This window comes from Cupressus sempervirens, chromosome 7, assembly GCF_028749045.1.
Source record: "Cupressus sempervirens isolate cs-2001-9-10 chromosome 7, ASM2874904v1, whole genome shotgun sequence".
Taxonomy (NCBI): Eukaryota; Viridiplantae; Streptophyta; class Pinopsida; order Cupressales; family Cupressaceae; genus Cupressus; species Cupressus sempervirens.
The window spans coordinates 189937330-189959863 of NC_143124.1; the positions used below are offsets into that span (position 1 = coordinate 189937330).

General features: G+C 36.8%; 1 pseudogene; it reads left to right on the forward strand.

Annotated features, from left to right (window-relative positions):
- Positions 1-21456, forward strand: part of LOC149546136 (putative folate-biopterin transporter 6) — a 151541-nt pseudogene extending 130085 nt beyond the window's left edge.
- Positions 21457-22534: the final 1078 nt, after the last annotated feature.

The following is a 22534-nucleotide window of genomic DNA, read 5'->3' on the forward strand; positions in this document are numbered from 1 at the left end:
ATTTTGGGCGTCTAGGAAGTCCCTGGTCAGCGTGGGAATAAAATGCATGTTCTGCAAATTCTGGGAGTGTGAATTCAGCACCTCTAGACACCATTTTTGGTAACCTTTGTCAACTCCTGCAATACATTTGGGCAGCATTTCAGTTTGGCAATATTGGACGCTAACCTGGGTAGTTCAGTGAAGTCCTTGACATACAGTTATCTGCAACTTTCCTTGGGCTGCAATTTGAAAATAGACACCATTGTTCACAAGTCCATGATTACATATTCAAGTCACTCCAATTTCCTTCTACATGTGGTAGTGAAATTTGAATAAGAATTTGCTAATTGTTTGTTCCTTAGTCTTTAGCTCGCTGTTCGAGTTTAGCGTAGCTCTCATTCACATTTATGCATGTTTGTGAAAAATCAATTAGTAAAAGCAAAAAGGAAGATATATACATTTTGCAAATTATTTGCATAGGGTCGGATTGGTTATAAGTCATTTCTGGGCTATTAAGATTGATGGACAAGTGTTTGACAAAATGTCAGACAGCTAAATAGAAAAGAAATTGGTGTTTGTCAAGGTTATAACCAACAGGGTCATTACACGTGTGGATATTGAAGATAGGTATAAATCTGTGTTCTCAGCATTGGAAAGTGGTTGACAACAAAGTTTAACATTGCTAATAACAAACAAAGACTTCTGGAGCAGTTTTGCAACTGTTTGGAGGAATATAATATCATCCTAAGAATTTGTCCTTGCTATTAGTTGGACATCTGTTTGGTGCTGGTCTAATTTTTGAGTGTTATCTTTCATGTTTGAAAGACTATAGCAGGTTTGCAATATATTTAACATCTGACTTGTAATATCTTTGAATGAGTTTAATCAACAATTGAATGAATACTAATTGTTATTAACTCAATGCTTTATATATTATGTTGTGAATATATCATGTTTTTGTATATTCATCATGAATGAAATCTAAATGCATCAAACAAAAAACTATTTTCATTGGTTCCATATGTTGGAGATTGTCTCTATGATACAGATCTTTACCTCTGGGCATTAATACCATTATAGTCACCTTCAGCTGTAAAGGACATTTATGATAAAATGTAATACTAAATATTAAGTCATGTGTCATACAATACGCGTTGAGGCATGGAAATACGAAGAGTTGTATTTGGGAATAAAGAGTCATATTTTGGGAAATGGAAGAGACCTTCGGTTGTAATGTGAACAGTCCTTCCATTTGTTATATATATTGCATCAAGTGATAAGCATTGTACACTTGAATATTTTCTTTATCAGTAAAATGATATTTTGCTGTGTTTGGATTTTTTGCCTTCATTTTGGAAGGGTTTTCCCAGGGTATTTTTGTGTCTCTTGTATCTATTTTGGCTATTCCTTATTGCTGTTTATCATTTTATTTTCTTGGAAAAACCTAAGATGGTATTAGAGAGAGGTCAGATAACAACATTTAAAGAAGTCTATTTAGTTCATAGGGTGCATTTTATATATCAGAACACTATTTCTTTGGCAATTTGAGAGTGTTGCAGACATCTGATATCTATGATGGTTCTTGATAGTCTTCTCAAATCTTCATGTACAGCTTTTTTTTTAAATATCTAGATCTCATCTCAATCATTCCCGAGAGTTGTGACATCAAACAAATCATTGATTAGGTTGGACGTCATAGCATGGATATGACATAGTAGAATATCTACTCACTAGGACTCGACCACACAGTCATAGTAGTTTTTGTTGGAGTTGTTCATCATATCATTTTTTCTTGGTGAGATCATGCGTTCGAGTCAAAACAAGTGGGGTATATCGTTCTCATGTCCACTTTGGATCCCGATAACATATCATACATTAGCACAATTGGAGAAGATCATAATCAAAGTGCACACACTGATCGTGATAGGTTTCAAGTGCGATGGTACCCTAGGCCAGTGGAATCTATCGACGATCAATGATCATTTCACAAGATGAGGCAACTCTTCTCGTTCGATCAATTTATCTTTCTTTGTTCTCTATTCAATGTGAGGCCCGTGCTCTTATCTTGTGCTTGGGAGTCGTCTCTATTCATTGAGTAACTTTCTTTCTATATGTTTCATGCTTGATGGTGACAATGTATTTATCTTTTGGACGAAGAGTGTTAGTTTTGGGTCTTCCTTATTGCCCTATTTGAAATGGACTTATGTTCCAAATTCTGTGCATTCGATAATTTTTTTGATGTGATCACTCCATCTTGTGTGATTTTGGATTGCCCTTAGTGCCATGTGACTTTCTCTCTCACACCTGTGTTATCTTCGCTCCATATGGCTGCTTTTAGCATTCATTCTAGGTGGTCGTTATATCAAATGCTTCATAATTTTTATCATTTGGCTCCTTGCAATATTGGCGTCGATGTGGAAACCGCTATTGCAATTCATCTCATATCAGAACCAATATCTGAACAAAGTTTTAAATGAATGATGAAACAAGCAAGTGAGAAAATTTGAGCAATGGAAAAATCAGTCGACAAAAGGTTGTAATTTCTTGAAATAAATGTGTTTCCTATATATCATGCAATGCATAACAAAAGGCAAGCTTAAATCATAAACCATTGATGGGACTGTGATTTAGCGCATGTTTGGAATTCTGGTTGGATAGTCGTTAGTAGTGGTGGCTCTTGCAATATGTGGTGACTTCTTTTGTATGATCATATGTGTCTTACCTTCTATGTAACAACTTGAGAAGTTTTCTATTTGATTGTTTTCTTACTCCATGTCAGACAAGTGTCTTTGCATATCGACAATGATTGAGAAATGTCTATTCGGAGTGTATGTCGAGCATTGAATATAAGCAACATAAATTCAAGAGGGATCGACTTGTTGCTCACATAATTTGCACATTTTGTCTACTTATCCCCAAAACTTGAAGATAAGTATTATTGTGCTATTTTCTTTTAATATTCATGTGTTAGTATCAAATTCTTTTAGCAATACATTGGTTATAGAAGCACAAATCAGAATATCTTTTGTGTGTACATAATACATATGTATGCATGGTGAGATAAGTATTTAGGGATATATATTGAGACACCAATGATTGTAGCAGAGATGGCTACAATCGTTGTTGAATGGACTATGGTTTTTCACCAACATAGAGATACGTATTTTATTTATTTTGTATAGATCATGAATTTTGGACTCGAAATAGTGTGCTTTTAGCATTAATATTGATGATAGGTTTATCCCCTTGGTTGCAAGGTGCAACAAGAAGTAATGATATGGGGATGTTGCTTTGATGTTGAACTTCAGAGAGAGATTTTTTTCAGAGGAAGGATACAATCAGTATCTCATTGCATTGATCAAAGTACTCATTAATTAATCTATATGATAAGTTGATATTATTTAAATCTCTATTGGTTGTAGGATGCAACTACAATGATTCAGAGGGAGATGTTTAGTCTTAGAGGGATGTAACATCAACTATCTTATTGTGATTGTTCTTGTTGAGAGGGAGTGTTTATGGAATCTCCATTTTTATATATATTGTTAATATTTTGGTAAGATTATAAGACTTGATGGAAACGAGTCTTAGCTATGATTGCATTTCTTTGTTGATTATGAGTTCTTATTCATAATAGTTATAAGGTCAACCTAATAACTCTTTCACTTATGAGAGACTCATAGTGAGCATCATGTAGAGCGAGTCCATGATGTCATCACATTGAGAGATTATGTGATGGGAGTTGGAAGTCATGTTGAGAGAGTCCATGATTGTATCACAGAGTCAGTGATAAAATGTTGTTTGTAAACCTTACTAACTTGTCTTGTTGAGAGATTCCATGACAACATCACATTGAGTGAGTCTATAATGAAAGTTGATTGTGATTTTTGTATGCTTGTCATGTTGAGAGATTCCATGACAACATTACATTGAGTAAGTTTGTGATGAAAATTGAATGTGGTTTTTGCAAGTTTTTCATGTTGAGTGATTCTATGATTGTTAGTTATGAATAAATATTTCCATCTATCATGTTGAGTGATTCTATGATTATGAGTAATTGTTACAGGTTTATCATGTTGAGTAATTCCATGATTATTAACAATGTGTAAATTGTTCTCTTAGTGTCATATCAATAGATTCCATGATGACATCACATTGAGAATTTGCGATGAAAGTTGGTTGTGTTTCTTGCAGCGTTTTCATATTGAGTGATTCCATGAATTTAATAGGATCTATGTGATTGGATTTTATCATTGACATTTTAGTTGCAACCTTGTGTGACTATTCAGCTAAGGATCTCTCTCGCTAGAAGTGTTGGAGATTGTAGCTATGATAGATATCTTAATCTCTAGGTGTTAATACCATTATGGTCACCTTCAGCTGAAAAGGACATTTATGATAAAATATAATATTAAATATTAACGTGTGTCATACAACATGAGTTGAGGCATGGAAAGATGAAGAGTTGTATTTGGAAATAAAGAGTCATATTTTGGGAAATGGAAGAGATCTTTGGTTGTAATGTGAAGTCTTCTAATTGTTATATATTTTGCATCAAGCAATAAGCATTGTACACTTGAACATTTTCTCTATCAATGAAATGATATTTTGTTGTGTGGCTGGGATTTTTCCCTTCATTTTGGAAGGGTTTTCCTAGGGTATTTCTTGTTGAAAAATTGTCATTGACGTCAAACTGATGGCAATATTGAAGGTGTTGTTAAATAAACTTGACTAAGTAAAAGGTTGAGTGAAGAATGATGATCATATGATGAGAGTAGCAATAATACAAAGAGAATATATTATGAAGATCAGTACATTGAAGAATTACAAAAGTAGCTTAAGTCTTCACATGATATACTTGTGCAAATAGAAGACTTGAAGAAGATATGATTCATATTACACATCGGATAATGTTGAAAGGTATTGAGAGAATGAAAACATAGTATTCTATATCCTTCTAAATAAATTTAATGGGAAAAAAAATAAAGATATTAGAGAAATAGGAGCGATGTTGGACCAGAATTGAAAATATGGATTGAACACTCTGGAGTATTGAACAAGGCAAATGCTATTCATTCAATGCAACAAAGAGTATGTTCATTCAACGCAACAAAGAGTATATTTTGTGTCATCAAAAGTATGTTTGGTGATATATCAGATGGAGTGCGTACATGACGGGAGCATATGAAACATAGTGTTATATATCGAAATGATACGATACATAGTCACAGAGTATTCCAAAACCACCAACGAAGTATATCATAATCTTCTGTGAAGCCCGATAAACATGACAAACTACTGTCCTAGTTGGTAATGATATGAGACAATTTATATGAGGTTTTCATGGTCACCGGTGATATATCTTCGCAGGTCTCATAATATTGAAAATACAGAGCAAAACGATAATAGCGAGTCTTCAAGTATGTTAGGGAGAAAAGTATAAGTTCTCAAAAGATAACGAGATTCAGGAATTAACAGACGGAAGTAAGCTTGAAAGATTTGGAATATGTCCCATCGATGGATGACTGGGTGTGATAGCTTAGAAGCCGAATCTGTTTGGTAGAGCATTTTGCATAATGTTTGTCCAAAGGTCTAAAAATATTCGATGGCAATGGAACTTACGATGGAGTTAATCCACGTACGGAAAGGGGCAATGCCAAACAATGACTGCAAGTAGCGATTAAATCCAGTCACAACTTTGGCAATGAAATTATCGGAAGAGTCACCATGAGTCAAAGGTAATCATGGAAATATTCATAACCTTAGACTCAGCAGCAACAATAAGGTTTGAAGCAATTAGTCATCGTGATATGGCACGATACATGGATTTGGTTGTGAATCGATAATCAAAGACCTTTGCAAATAAGAAGTCTACACATAAAAGAGAAATCAAACTCTTCCTGTAAAAGGAGATTTAAAAGAATATTAAAGGCACAAAAATCATAATTAAAGAAATATTTTTTTAAAAGGTGCAAACTTAAAGAAGTGTAATATGTTGTAAATAGACATGACTCTTCATCTTAAAAAGTCACATCTCTTGTATATGTAAGATATTTATATAGATTATATTACACTTCACAAAAATGTTAGCAGATTGAGCAGCTTGGATGGGAGAAGAGCAGAGATAAAATATATAGTCAAATATTATAAATCTGATATATACATTTAATCAGAGTTTGTAAAAGAAGTGTGAGGAGTCTACAAATATATATTTATTGAAAAAGATCGGCTGACTTCAAAGAAAAAGAAATTGCAGAGTTCCATCATCAGTTGTAAAAGCAACAAAGACAGAGGTGGAGTTTCAAATTTAACATCAGAAGTGGAAGTAGGTGCTTCCAGTGGGTTGAAGTCTGCGAACTGTGGGAGTTGAAGCTTCCATCGGGTTGGTGCTCGTAAAATAGAGGTTGGAACCTCTTGTAGATCGAAGCCTACATACATATTGAAGGATTCAAAGTTATAAAAAGCATTTAAATTGTCCTGGTTTTCTCCCACATTGGGTTTCCATGTAAATCTCTGTGTTATTATGTTCATGTGCATAATTGTTCATTTCAGCATTTGAGGTAACTTGTTCGGATTAAAAATTTAAATGGGTAAACATTATTATTATACTGATTCACCCCCCCTCAGTATAATCGTGTGCTCTTCCTGTCTGTGTGTCTTGTATCTATTTTGGCTATTCATTATTGTTGTTTATCATTTTATTTTCTGGGAAAAATCTAACACCATAAACTTGCATACTTTCAAAAGAACTCGAGGGTGGACATTCCCGTGGCATAAGAGGAAATCTTTCTTTCCAGCGTGTGTTACACATCTACATCGTTATTCATCTTTCTATGAGTGAGAGGGTACAAAGGTATTTTCACAAGGCACGGAGAATCATTGGAAGCCCCCACAAGTTTTAGAAGATGTACAATTCTTATTCTTAAGACACATTAGGAACCTCCAAGAAATAGTGAGAACACAACAAAGTAGAATGGCGGATAAAAGAAAATAGGGAGCTGGTTCTGTGAGCCCAAACTTCAAGATTGGGAGGATCTTTGATATTAAGATGGATATAACGTCTCATCTCTAAGGTGGGAAAGTTGATACCAAATAAGACACAGGGCAATGAGAACATTCATAATGTTAAACAAACACAAAATGCAGAGAGCAATTCTATCAATAAGCAAAATAATTGTCAATTGTAGTGTATAACAATAGGCTGAAACACCGTTCCTGGGCCCCTCCAACCCACTTTTGTATAGAGAGAACCATAACAAGTGGTTAACAAGTGGTTCATGAGATTCCTCTACTAGTTGTGGGTCAATTAAATCAAATCTACTCAGAGAATCGTACCCCTCCTAAGGCACTTACAAAAAAATTAACCTTCGATGAATTCATGAACCAAAAGAAGATGTAGTCAGAATAAAGTAACTATTATGTTTAGTATTTGTTAAGCTAGTCGGGTTGTGTAGTCAGGTGGTGAGGAAATGCATCAGTTGGTTTCTAACTAATCAACCCTTCTATAAATGTCTGGAACATTGGTAATGTACTCACGTTGTTTTTCTAGTATTAATAAAGAAATCATTTCCTTGCCTACTAGTACTGTGGTATTACTGGTACATTCTATGTTTTACATATGTGTATATTAATTGTGTTATTCTATAGCTATGAAGTTGAGTGATATTCCCACTCTACATTTTTGGCACCGTTGCATAAGTTTGAACCTAGAGGTCGGCAAGATCGAGTAATGGGAAGGGCCTTTGTACCAAGTAACAAATAGTTATAGGGAAAGGAGGAAATAACTAGGGAAGATTAGTTGACACGTGATCTGGTGTCGGCCTAAGAAGTTGCGGTCAATCAGTTCATACGAAGGGAAGCCCGAGAGAATGGTCCTTGAAGGTACGATACGCGATGAACTTCCAGTGCCACTAGCGGTGTACAATCTCCTGGGAGAGATTCCTCGTCTATTAGCAAGCAATTTGTTACGAGTATTGATTCATGTCCCTCATTCCAAATATTTATACTCCGTCTCCGGCAGTAGCAAGAGAGACATCACAACATGAAGGGAGGACAAGGGGATTCCACAAGAATCCAAGAAGGGCTGATCGAGCATACAATTGAAGGTATAGCAAATTTGGGCATCTCAGAGACACCAACAAGGAAGTTGGGATACAAAAATCCTAAGACATTGGCAAGAAGAGACTTCCGACAAGAGAAAAGTCAAGAAGGGGATACTTTCAATAGTTCCTCCTCGAGAACGAACTTCCAATCGAGAGGAAGTGTTCAAGTGGGAGGAAGTGTTCCATCGAGAAGAAGTGTTCCATTGGGAAGTAGCATTGAAGAGTTCCATCGGGAGGAAGCATTCCATCGAGAGGAAGTGTTCCATCGGGAAGTAGTGTTCCATCAGAAGGCGTTCCATTGGGAGGGGTTCACATAATGGCAATAGACAAACAAAAATTACCAAGGTTCACAGGGGATGGCTCAGAGGACCCTACTCGCCACTGTAAAACATGTATAACAATATGGCAAGCGAATGGACAAAATGACGCGGCACAATGGTTAAAAGCTTTTCCAGCCACACTAAGGGGTGTTGCCATTGATTGGTATACTGACTTCGACGCAGAAAAGAAAAGCACCTGGAATAATATCCGCACAGCTTTTGAAGAGGAATTCAGACTGCTAAGAGACGATGATGAAATTGTAACAGAGATTTATAACACAAGACAAGGGAAGAGTGAATCTGTCAAAGTCTATCCTAGACAACTGAAAGAGCTCATAGGGAAACTGGACAACAAGCCGGCGGATGGACTAAAGTAACGATGGTTCATTGAAGGACTAACACCGTCCCTTAGAAAAAAATGAAGATAGTTCCACCATCAGCCTTTGGGGATGCGTGTACTCACGCCATGGACATAGAAAGTGAGAGTAAAACCTCCAAGGCGAGAAGGCATGGAAGCTCCAGTGAAAGTTTGGAAGAGAGCAAAGAAGAATCCAAAACTATTCAAGCCTTAAGAAAAGATCTGAGACGATTGATGAAGTGGCAAGAAGTAAAGAAGAAAAGAAAGAAGGGAGAGAACTCTAGTGTACTGACTGTGAAAAGGAAGGCCATACAAAAGAATCTTGCCCGAAAAAAGCATTTTGCAAGATTTGTCAGGTAATAGGGCACACATTAAAGATTGTGCTTACAATTTAAAAACACGGAGCGCTCAAGTATTCCTGACCCAAGGGGAACAATCCACACCACCCTCCACTCCTCAGAAAAAAACAAATACGAAAGCCTCACCAAGAGCATACAGAAACAACAAGAGAGGAAGTAACAATAATAGCAATGAGAATAGCAATAACAACACACCCCGACATCCACTTCAGTATGATTCCAGAGGGAGACCAATGATTCAGTGTAGGAGATGCAATGAATGGGGACACTTTGCACGTGATTGCCAAAGTGGAGTAGGACAAAATGGAGGGATGCTTTGTAAATGGTGTGGGCCAGGCAATCATGAAGATGCAAATTGCTCGAGACAGAAGGGAATAAATATGCTAGACATTGAAGACAAAATTCATGTGGTCACCAGGATGCAAGCTAGAAAAGTAACCTACCCAAATGCTAGCACAGAGACTGAAAGATTTCAGGAAGCAAAGAAAGACATTCAAGATAGCATGGGGGAGGAAGGAAAGACAACGTCGGAAAAACCTACTTCCGATAGGGGTGTAGCAAATATTGTGAGGCAAGTACTAGAAACTGCTATCCCAGTAAAATTAGGTGATTTATTAGAAACATTTTCCCAATTGCAGGTAGCACTAACACAAGGGGCAAACCGGAAGAGACAACTTCAAAGAAAGAGAAAGAAGGAGAAGTACACACAAAAGACAATACATTGTTCACCATAGGGATGGGGAGAACACCAGCAGTAGTAGAGATGGAGATACTAGGGTACAAACTCTCAAATACTATTGTGGATGGAGGCTCTAGTGTAAATGTCTTATCAAAAGAAACATGGAAGGAATTAGGGAAACCTACACTATGGCCCCCGACATTTCAACTAGTAGGAGCAAACCAACATGGAATCAAGAGTATAGGAACGCTGATGGGACAAAAAGTCATCATTGGTACACAACAATTCTTTATTGATTTTATGGTTATCCCTTTAGAAAAGAAAGGGTACGATGCTTTATTAGGCAAGGGATGGTTGGTTGCAGCCAAAGCTACCCATAACTAGAAACAAAACACGCTATCTATTGAGACTGAAGGAAGAAAGTACATCATAGATCTCAGGAACTAGTTAGGAAGTCAGGGCTTGGCATCAGACTTTGAAGGAGAAAACTATGAAGGGATGGAACCTGATGAGGAACAGGTGCTCAGACTAGGGGAATGCTCAGACGACGACACAAATTCCCTTAATGGATTATTCCACTGGCAAATGGAAGACTATGAAGTTTTCTATGCAAAATGTAATATGTTACAAATACAAGACTCTCAATCGGAAGGAAGGTACCCGGAGGAGTACACGAAGTATAAAGAGAATGGGGCAATAAAGTCATCTACTTTGGATAACAAACCTATCAGAGACCTAGTAAAGGGGTCTAAGTTAAAAGCCTATGAGAGACAGAATAAAGTGCAAGTAGCTATTTTATAAATATAAAAGAGGAAAAAAGATGAAAAGCAAAAAGAGAAAAGAACAAACCAAGCCCTCATATAGAGACAGAGTCACAAAACATTTTCCAAAACATTAGCCAAAGTGACAGAGAAGGAATTACCATTATCGGAGAAGGAAGTGACAGACAGCAAAGTGGAGAGGCAGTCGAAGTCGTACAGACAGTTGTACCTAAGGGAAGAGTGGTCGTATGGACAACCATAGGAAAGGAAAGGGTGGTCGTACGGTTAGCCGTACGACAGGAGAGAAGGGTGGACGAAGTAGTAAGAAACATAGCCGTACGGAAGGGGTCAGAACTCGTACAATCATTGTAGGAAAAGAGCTTGTACGAACAAGTAGTAAAGAGAAGATCACCGTATGGTAGGCCTGTGTACGGAAAACCAGCAGGCAAACCACCGTACGGACTAAGCGTATGGCAATTTCTAAATGTACTTGTATGAGCAGTGAATAAGGTTGTACGGCAGGAGTTATTAGAGATCAAATACATACCACAGAGAAACAATTATGTACGGCATCAAGGAAACCATTCCATATAGTAGCAACACAAGGGATGTGATTCCGTATGGCACAAAAAAAGTAAGAAATCCATACCAGGGGAGGAAGAGAAATCCGTACAAGAGGAAGGAATTATGCCAGTACCTAACCATGACATCATACGAAAAAGTCGCATAGAGAGCAAGCCCGTACAGCAAAAGCACACATCAGTACGACGACAATTTTCAAGAGAGGAGTCCGTATGGCAACACCCACCCGTACGGCATAAGCAATCTGGGAAATCCATATGGCATGAGCAGGCATGGAAATCCATACAATATGTGCAGTCATTAATATCCGTATGGAAATTGGAGTCATTGACATCCGTACGTGAGGAAGAGGAAATATCCATACGACCTATCAATTCTGAGACCGAAAAAGGGTTTCATTGCAAGCAGTCACATCACAGGAACGGTTGGTACAGGTGGCACATACAAGCAGTTAAAGAAGAAGAGATAAGTGAGATGGCAAAGGGCAGCGAAAGCATTAGCAAGTTATGGCTGCCACCTCTCATCAATGGGAAGCAAAAAAAGTGGCCATGGAGGAAGCCTAGAAGATAGAGAAAGATCCAAGCACAGGTATGTCTCCCATTCCTCTTCTTGAAGTCAAAGTTCTTTTTTTTGTTTGTTGTTTTCATGTTCAGCAGTCGCCTGGAAGACGACTTCTTTTTTGGAGGGGATAGATGTAGTCAGAATAAAGTAACTATTATGTTTAGTACTTGTTAAGCTAGTCGGGTTGGGTAGTTAGGTGATGAGGAAATGCATCGATTGGTTTCCAACTAATCGACCGTTCTATAAATGTCTGCAACATTGGTAATGTACTCACGTCGTTTTTCTAGTATTAATAAAGAAATCATTTCCTTGCCTACTGGTATTGTGGTATTACTAGTACATTCTATGTTTTATGTATGTGTATATCAATTGTTGTAATGTCCCCTCTTTAGTTCGACATGACATTGATCATGGATTTTGCCTATTCTAGACTCTCGTAGGCAAATGGTGTGGAGAGAGAGTCAATTCTACGGATCAGATGGTCATATCTTGCTCTTGAAGAAGTGTTAAGAGGTTATATTTTATTATTATGTGTTATTGGGGCCTACATGTTATAATTTTAAGTTGAGTTGCACTTTTTATTTTATAAAATTACTTTATTATAAAAAGTGCATTATAATGAGATTTTATAAAGGATGTTTCTAGAAGTTCTAGAAAAAGTGCATTATAATGAGATTTTATAAAGGATGTTTCTAGAAGTTCTAGCAACTTCTTAGAAAAGTGAATAAATAGAGGGCTGGGCCTCTCATTTTGGACATGCTTGGATTTGAGATTTCTTCTACTTCTTCCATTGTGGAGCAAATTTGTAGTCTCTTGGGTTTGCAAATTATTTGATCTTTGGGAACGAATCACTCCCTTGGATTGGTGACTTTGAGGGTGTGAAATATCACCTGAATTGTTGCATTTGAGGAGTTGGTAATTCAGCCATCTCATTTGGACTTCATTGAGATTCAGTTATAAGGGTTTACTTTGGTTGGAATAAGGGTTTCAGTTGTGCCCTAGCATTTGTGGATTGATTAACAGGGTTTGTAGACACAGTTGTGCATTATTTTCAGACTGCCAGTCCAGGGTTTGGACCCACGTTTTTGCTCATAACTCCTAATTGGCTTGACGGATGAATTTCATATTTTAGGGGGTTATTCAGCAACCCTAGGCGACCAGATTTATTGCTTTTGGAGTGACAAAAAAACGCTGCAATATTTTTATCTAGCAGCCGTACCAGGCCGTACCTGTACGGCCCTGTCAATTGGGCAGCAGCAGCAATTTTGTGAGTCGGTTTGGGGCAGATTGTGAGGTCTTCGTGTGGCATTAATTCAGCATTCATATCCGGCAAAATTGGAGCTATTCCAGGTGCACAAACTGAAGTTTTGATTGCCAAAATATTGCATGTTATGGATTAGAACAGTCAGCACTATCATTGCATAAATAGTTATTTCCAATCATTAATAACTGTTGTAAAAGTTTCGTCATTTGCATTCCAAATCTGAACTGGGTTATTGTTCATGTCATAACATTGCATTGTCAAGAGCTTGATGTATTAGAAGTGCATAGTTGTGACAGTCTCTCATTGTAATCAGTTCTATTTGCTGTCATAAAATCAGAATTGCATTGGACTTCATATTTGAGTTTCATATTGTCATCTATCTCTTAGATTGGTAGTGTTATAATCCGGAATTGTTGTTCATACATTATTGGCATCATATATTGAGGTTTCGTTGTACAACAATTAGTAATATTGCAGCCTTATTCGGTTACATGCCAACTGTTTGAAAAAATTCCTAAGTCCAGTTTGAGGGTTTCAGTGGCCTTTATAGTAAGGGTCATTACAATTGTGTTATTCTATAGCTGTGAACTTGAGTGATATTCCCACTCTACAAAAGACAGGGGGTCAAAGAGCTGATCACAGAGAACCAAAAGATCAGAAGGACCTGCAACATGCATTGGGTAAGATTACACTTGGCCATTTCAATGGTAGTGTGCAATGTTCCATTTTTGGCTAACTCAAAAAATTGGGACAATTAACTTGAATTCTCTCCTCACTATGATTTACAATATCTAATATAACATGTAGACTTATGCAATTGATTATAAGTAGATAATGTTATTATCTGCAGAACTATATATATATAGAGTAGCAGTTGTTATCAATAACACTGCTACATCAAATATATGCTAATTGATCCTATATATATATAGGATCAATTAGCGCACACACACACACACACACACACATATATAAATACATATGCAGTACATGAATTATGATGAACTCTGCAATGGATATGCAAATGATCTTATATTCAATAGCTATCTCTGACTTAGCAACAAAAGATATGCTATAATCTTGACTGATAATTGCTTTTAGAGATTACATTGCTCTATCTAATAGAGTATGGATCCGCAAACAAATATCAATCATCACAAATTGATTGTTATTGAGTAGTGATGATTAATTATAACTATGATTATGGATGATTAAGTCTATTCATTGATTACTCAACTTGCATTAGATCGATATTGTAATCTCTCCATCCTTAATCAGTATTTTAGATTCGCAGGGCTATATTCCTTGGTGCACCCATAGAATTGGGTGTACACCCTATGTGTGCCCAGTCTACACCTGCAGACGCACATGAACCAAGTGCACACCCACACCCAATGCGAGCCTACATGGTGTGAACCCTCCAAAATAAGTTCTAAGAGTTGGAAATTCCTCAAATGTCATCAAGGTCCACCTTGTCATGATGACAAATTGGTTAAATGTTGACAACCTAGGTGAAGAGTGCAAACCAAGAGATGAAATTCACTCTCTAGAGCTAGAAAATTGTGGCGTCCAAAGAGTTGATGTTTGGTAGCTTCAATCAAATAAACTCATGAGACTAAACTATTGAAGATATATATATATTGAGAAAATTTTATATATATATATAACTATAAAATTAATTGTCGTTATATTAAATTCATAAATAAACAAATGTGTTAATGATGTCTCTCCTTTTCTCATCCACAATACAAGTACAAGAAAGATTGTTGCCATTGAAACGTGGAGAGCAATGCTAAGAAGAGCATGGTCGGCGAAGGGGAGACACGAAACAGTGAAGCTATGAATGGAGGGAATGAAGGAGGAAGAGGTGATGGCATAGTCCACAACGCTCATGCCACCACAATGAGGCCAAACGGTAAAGAGCTCAAAGCCAGGGAAGTAGGATAGACCATTCAGAATCAATAAGCCAAAGGATTCACAAAGCTATAGAAGGTGGCGACCAAATGAGAGAGCAGCCCAAGAGCATCATCTGAGGTATGCTAAATTCCCAGACTGGTCGGATCTATCTTAGAAATGCAGATTGAATCAAAACCATAGTCATGTATAAGAGTCTAGAGATTCCTGGTTCGTACATTGAAGTCCCCTAGAATGATGATGTGACCCAAAGCAACAAACTGTGAGATGCACTCCTGAAGCTCACAAAATGGGTCCCCATCCTCGGCCCCATGAATGGCGTACAAAGAAGAGCTCGGCAGAAAATAGCACACAGCAATAAAGATGTCCCTCTGTCGGTGATTCCTATGACTAGTACAGACCCATATGAATCTGGCAAAGGCATTGGAGTGAACCACTAAGGTAGAACTGAAAATATCATCCCTAATCAAACAAGAAACACCCCCGAATCCGCCAACCCCACCAAAAGTACGAACCTCCTCTCTACATACTGACAACCACTAGTACCCAATATATCCTGGAAGAGGGCACATGGGACTCTCGTAGGTCTCCGTGATGGCCAAAATATCAACAGACATCACCGCATCGTGAAAGAGACCAAGTAATGACCATAAAGAGCCATTACCATTCCAGCAGTTGACAAGAAGAGAGAAAGAGGGCTTCCTCTTGTCAAACTGTTGTCGAAACCGTCATGCGATCTTGGAGGTCTATCTCACTTCCCATCCGCTAGGAGGGGAATCACAAACAACTATTCTAAGGTTCCTAATAACAGCCCATTTCCAGCTTGTCTAACTTCTACTACAATCTGTCGAGCATGTTTCAGCTCTGTTACGTGTGCCTTCGTGAGATCTTCATCAAGAAAAATTTTAGAGGGGAGAGAGAACAACTTTCTCTCCGCTCTAAGAGCACGAAGCCTCTAAAAAATGAGAAAAACCGGATGAAGAGGGCATCTCCTAGACAAAACCAGCATTTATCCAAAGTGATGTCAGAGATACCAAGCTGATCAGTGAGGAAAGGGCGTCCAGCAGAAAGAGGGTCAGAAGTGAGAGAGAGACTGCATATATTAAAGTGTACATTCTCACCGTTATGTATTTTATGATAATCCTCATATACTTAAATTAATCCTTGTAATATATATATATGTGTGTGTGTGTGTGTGTATTTTATGATAATCCTCATATACTTAAATTAATCCTTGTAATATATATGCATACATATATATATATATATGGTGTACATTGTGAATCGATGTCTCTTTATCAGATATGTTAATCATATATCTTCCGGCTTAACTAATCAAGTTCATGGCCCAGTAGGGCCATGACTCTACGTGGCCTTTGGCAAGGTAGAGTCATGTCCCTACAGGGACATGAGACTTTACTTTCCAATATATATAACAGATCATTCGCTGGAAGACAATCATCAATCAAAAGGTAATGCATTAGTCTCAGCAGCGATCAACTCCAAGGCACAATTTGTTTATATACAATTCGGTTATATAGTATAAGATACAATTTGAAAGTAAAAGATATTATAGAGTACTTTGAGTATTCATATAAGAATATAACTCTCATATAACAGAAGTGTAAATTTAATTCAGTCATCAATAAGAATTATATTTCAGTATCTTGTCTTTAATATTAAAAGAAGATATCGGTATATTTCTATCAGAGATCCTATAAACTTTTACACTTCTCTAACATTTATAGCAGAATTAACAGATTCACTTTTAAACTGTGACTAGCATAAAATGGATTTGTAATATTTAGATAATCCGCATGTACCTAAAATGGTTTAATTACTTGTCTTTAGAACCCAACATGATTACCCATTCTGTCTTGGATATTTCTTTTAGTTGTTGTTCACACTATGCAATTGTAGTTTACTCAACACTGATGGGCATAGAGTTGTACAAAACGCCCCCCTTAAAATCATATACTTGTTAGGGAACTAGATCTGCACCCTTACAAGCATGCGCGTGTAGTTGCTTGCTCCATTTTTATCTGTTAATATAAAAAAATGAATCTATTCAATCAGCTCTCTGATCATTCAAGTTAAATTACTACAATCAGTTCTCATACAACGTTCCAATTTGGAATATGTTTATGTCAGTCCTAATATTGCCAGCAGTATCCTTTTTTATCAGTCTCGGTTGTCTAACCAATCAATTTTCTGATATAAGTTCCACAATTTCATTAGCATGAACATATGCTAAACCCTTGTCTTTCCCTTTAATGGTAACCATATTTGGTTTGTATAAAGTTTATGGTATTTCTAGCATTTCATACTCTCATGAGTATGCTGTCATATCCGCACTACTCATGCTTGTATATAATTATCGCCTTACCAAAAACTCTCTACACTTCAGTTACTGCTACCAGTCAAGTTCAAGTATAAGAGGAACTAGAATTAATTTTTTTAAACTAGCTGACTGGTCTGAAAATCAAGGAAATGAGCATTGTGTTTGCACAGAGACCAGTCACAACTTTCTCTAAACAAGCCATGAAGGATTTAGTAGAAGAAAATATTTGGCTAAGGTTGATTTCTAGATTTTCAAGCCATTTTTAGAAGCAATTCTTACTGGAACAAATCAACAATTGGACATTTACCTTAAAGGTGTTTCCTATGTTTTCCACTGATAGCATAGGCAAGTCTTTTCTGTTATTAACTTGTATTCTTCTTTCTATAAAGAATTGGTTTGAGGTATGCCGTAATAATAGACAGGAAAAGATACCCATTTATCTATTTCTTTCAACAAGAAATTATATTTCCAACTTTTGAGGAATTTAGTTTTCAAATATGTACCACAAAGCATAAGATTCACCCTCAATATCTTATAAGAATATCAGGTTTTAAACCATTCAAGTTCCCTAATGAATTAGATAAAATTCACAGAAAGAAAAGTGTGTTTCATGCATAGATTGGAATGCAGAGTTTCTTCCATAGGCTGTTGTATTACTTCCAATAAATACAGGTTTCATTTGCTATGACTTCCCTTCCTATCGTGTGTGTCTTTGATGGTTAGAAATATATATTGATTCCTTAATAGTTAAAGCTCTCAATGCTAAATGCATTTCTAGAAAAAGAACATTTCCTTCTTTCCAATCTCTTCCCTCCTCCATGCACAAGGCATTTTAAGAAGATCATTTCTTTTTATATATGCCAAATTACTTTCCAATAAGCTCATTTCATTTTCCTTAATTTCCAATGCATTTGATTTATTGTAATTTCAATGAAGGTTGACATAACCCGTAATCACTAGTCATGGTTGAAAATTTCTCTTAACCTTATATGAAACGGCCTATAATCTTGCAACTACCCATTGTGGCTTATGGAGTATAAAACCATCATATAGCATAAGTATTCATGAAACGAGAAGAGTTTCATATGAAATTATATATTCATTTCATTGTGCCACCTAAGCCTTGATGTGGCTAGAAAGAGATATTTCCCAATTGAATTCCAAATTTCATTCCTCTAATACTCCTTGCTGTTTATACTATATTGTGGCCCAATCATGGTAATATGCCTTTTGCACAAACGTGTTTCCAAATGAAATTAAATTTTCATTAAGGAAACAGACATAATTCATAAATTAAAGTAATACCATAAGGTTGCAATATTCTCAATGCAAATCAAATATTAATATCAATTCACTGGTATGTGTGTGTGTGTGTGTAATCTTGATCCATGTCGCCATGATTGCATATATTTCAACATATATAAATATATATTTAGAAATAGTAATACTAAAGTTACCACTTAAAGCATTGTAAGAACAAAAAAATCGAACAAGGTATAAGTCTAAGACACGGATCTGTCCCCTCGAGGGGGTTCGTCCTAGGATGGCATTCTACACAGAGCATTTTCTCCAATTACAAAACGGGGGTATTGTGCGCTTTGCGTACTTGTCCCATGGTTGGTTCCATGCTCTATGTATCTCTCTTGGTTCTTTCAGGGTCGGTTCCCATTGGCTCTAGATTTAGAATGATTGCCATTTGACTATGAAGCATAAGATTTGTCATCTTTGTGACTTGGGTGTGGCTAAGATGGAGACACTTCATTTTCCACCGTCCTATCTACTACGAGATTAGAGGGAAATTCTACTACTTGTTTAGGTAAGCTCAGTCTCTCACAACCTTCTTCATGTATATGGATTGGAGCTGCCTCTCACTCTACCTCCAAGAGACATGGAGGCTCTGTGACCACACCCTATAGCGGCTCCTCCCCTAGAGATCACATTCTGACCAGATCATCGCCTCATTTTTCACGATGGTCTCCCTCATACGGGGTACCAAGAAAGCGTTGGATCCCAAGTCTAGCCCTCTGAGGGTTGTCGGACCGCATAGATCTGCATCCACTCATAAACAACTCTCTTCTACTTGCGTCATCAGGAGTTCTTAGAGACGGCTTGGGATTTCCTATCTTATGGCCAATCTGTCAATTCTTGTTTTTTTCCCAGTGGATCAAACGAGCTACTTTGTGGGTTTGCTTCATTTGTTGCCTCTCACTTGCTTTGGTTCTTTGGTTCTTTACTTTTTGCTCTATCTAACTACACACACCATTTGGTGGTCCTACTTCGTATCGGGTTGCTTCTCTATTTCTAGCAATCCCTTAGACCCTTTGATTGGTCTCCTGTTGGACATTAATAAATTTATCTTATCTATCATTGAACCTAGTGAACTCCATTCCCATGGAAACTTTGTTTTGTATTGGTGTATACCCTACTTAAGAGGATCCAACCTTCACCCTATAGAGCTAGATACCTAATTTCAAACTTGTCACATAGCTTGTAGATCTTTATATATTCATGCAATTTAGGAAATAGAAGAACAAGTGATTGCATCAATTAGTTTCTAAGGTGATCAGATACACAATGATATGGAGGATTACTATGGCTGGTTGCCTAAGATTTTAGAAAACAATCATGCATCATTTGCTAAGGATGGCGTGGAAAAACTGTTAGCCTAAGGTGCAAAATGTTTGTATAGTTCAAATTTTAAAGCTTAAAAATCTAAATTCTGAAACATGTTTTTAAATTACAGCTTTTACATTCTTGAGTGAGTTTGAATGTTGAGTTTGCAAGTGAGAAAACATGTGGAGTGTTGGTATTCATGCAATAGGAAAAAAAATCGCCTCCGAAGCATGTGACTTTCTTCCTAGAAACAAATCAATCTATCTATTTACTTATAATGAGCTAACTATTTTACAAAATGAAACTACCAATACATCACTATTTTTTCTGTAATATATTTCTTTATTCTGCATTCCAACATATCAGGGCCATCTTTAATCTCTAGCCATGGTCTATATCCGCTTTATCTTTTTTAGTGAGGGTTCTTCCTTTCAGTTGACTCTTTATAATGTTTGTCACATGGAACATCTTTTGTATCTCATTCCGGGTTTACCAATTTTGGGTTGATGACTTCGTGTTCTAATTTTTTGTTGTGTGCATTTTGTTCATGACCTCTATTTTCTGTTAGAAGTTAAGAGTTAATTTAGGTTCACCCTTGCTATTGTGACTAGCTGTACTTTTAAGCATAGTTTCCAGACTGGCCAAGACTTGTTAGGAAGTATCCGAGCCATGGGTGTTGCCGGGTTGAGCCAAGTCCTGTCAAATTTATGCAGAGTCCTGCTTTGTCTTGCTGTTTTATTGCCATGTCCTGAGTCAGGTCAATGCTTTTAGTCCCACCGTCCTAATCTGGTCATTCATGTACATCATATTTATTTCATTATTTTCATCAATCCTAATGTTGGATTATACTTATGTCCCACATATCCCACTGTCCTAATCTGGTCATTCAAGTACATTATGTTTATTTCATTCTTTTCATCAATCCTTATGTTGGATTATACTTATATCCCACATATTTTTTCAATCAGTTTTATTTTTAATTTCATATGGAAACTATACTAGCAAATGGAGATAATTCTTTTGTTTACAACTTTTTTTAAAAAATCTTTATCTAAAGCTATTATTTCAGGAAGGCATGAGAATTGGTGAAATTGTCACTTATGACATGTATATCACTAATTAATATCATCTGCAATGCAGGTAGTTTCTGCACTTATTGGGCTTCTTGATATTATTCTTGTCTCAAGAATGAACCATAAGATGCATATTCCAGATCAAGCTTTTGTTTTAGGTGATGAAGCTTTGGCTGATGCTATATCCAAGATTCAGGTGATCCCAATGCTTGTACTATCTTCCCAACTTTGCCATGCAGGCATTGAGGCCATTATCTTTGCTTTCCTCATGTCAGTCTCCAACTTTGGACATACATGTGGTTATTGATTTGGTGTGTTTCTTCTTAAGTGGCTCCATGTCCAAAAGGATGACTACAGCAAACTTTGGTTAGTGGTGCTTATCCGCAGCCCGATGAGACTGTCTCCCCTCTTGTTTCTCTTTCTAATTCCAGACTGCACGGTTGAAAACATCAAGCCCCCTTGCATTTCTCTATCAAATGACACGCAGACAATGGAAAATGCAGAGGATACTGAGCTAATTGATAATGTATCTGTACATGACTCCAATTAGTGTCAATACATGACTTGCACCTGTTGTAGTGAAAGTTCTACTAACTACAATGTTTGGGCTCATTGAAGAATGGAAATTCAATAACTAGAAACAATTTTCACATGACCTACCCAGATTGGGAACTGTTAGTGAACAGATTGTCCTTCGAGGAAATGCGTGCAAATCTGACCCTGAATGCCCAAATGAAAGGACAAACTAGCACCAACCGTTGGATAGGTTATTATATAACCTTCCTCTGAATTTTATCGGGTACAGCTCCCCGTGCAAGGTTTACAATGAATTAATTATAGGTACTTTTGACCAGAAAGCACAAAAGGATAACAAGCATCTATCCGTAAACACAGAATAGACGCAAAACCTAAGAACTAAAAAGAAAGGAAACAGAATAAAACAGATTACACAAAGTTAACATGCTGTACACTGCATTACAAAGGACAAAAGTCAAAGAACAATTTCCATCTTCTTGAGAAAAGACAAATCAAAGCTTCCAGAAGATCCTGATATCAAATGCGTTCAGAAAATAGCACATTTGATGCGCTTAAAGAAAATTGAAAGTTACAGCAGCATAACCATCAGTGGAAAGAACTACATAGACTCAAAGTTCTAATTTGCAGATATCTTTCAAACCTCCCCTCTTTAAGATGTAAAAGACTACAAAGATCCTATTACACATGCATCAGAAAATGAAAACCATCTCCCCTACATTACATTTCAAAATCAAATTCCTCTTTAATTACTAACACAAAGTTTAGCAAGTAAAGCTCTGTTCTGCTACAGCTCCAAAGTCTGCATTCTTTTCCCTCAGAATTGAAAAATCTCCCCCTGCCAACAGCACACAGTCTGTAGCTACCAAAAGAAAAAGTGGAACCCTGTTACTCTGCTGTTCACTTATTTAATCTTTCTCCTTCCCGTGACCTTTCAGTTTCATAATTGATTCTTGGAACTGTTGTTGATCTTCTCTTCCTCTTTTATTTCCAATCTCCCTTGATTGTAATGTTTTACTCCTAATCAAATGTTAGGTAACAAATCTGATGACATATGTCATTAAGATTGAAATATAATATATCACCTTTCCCAT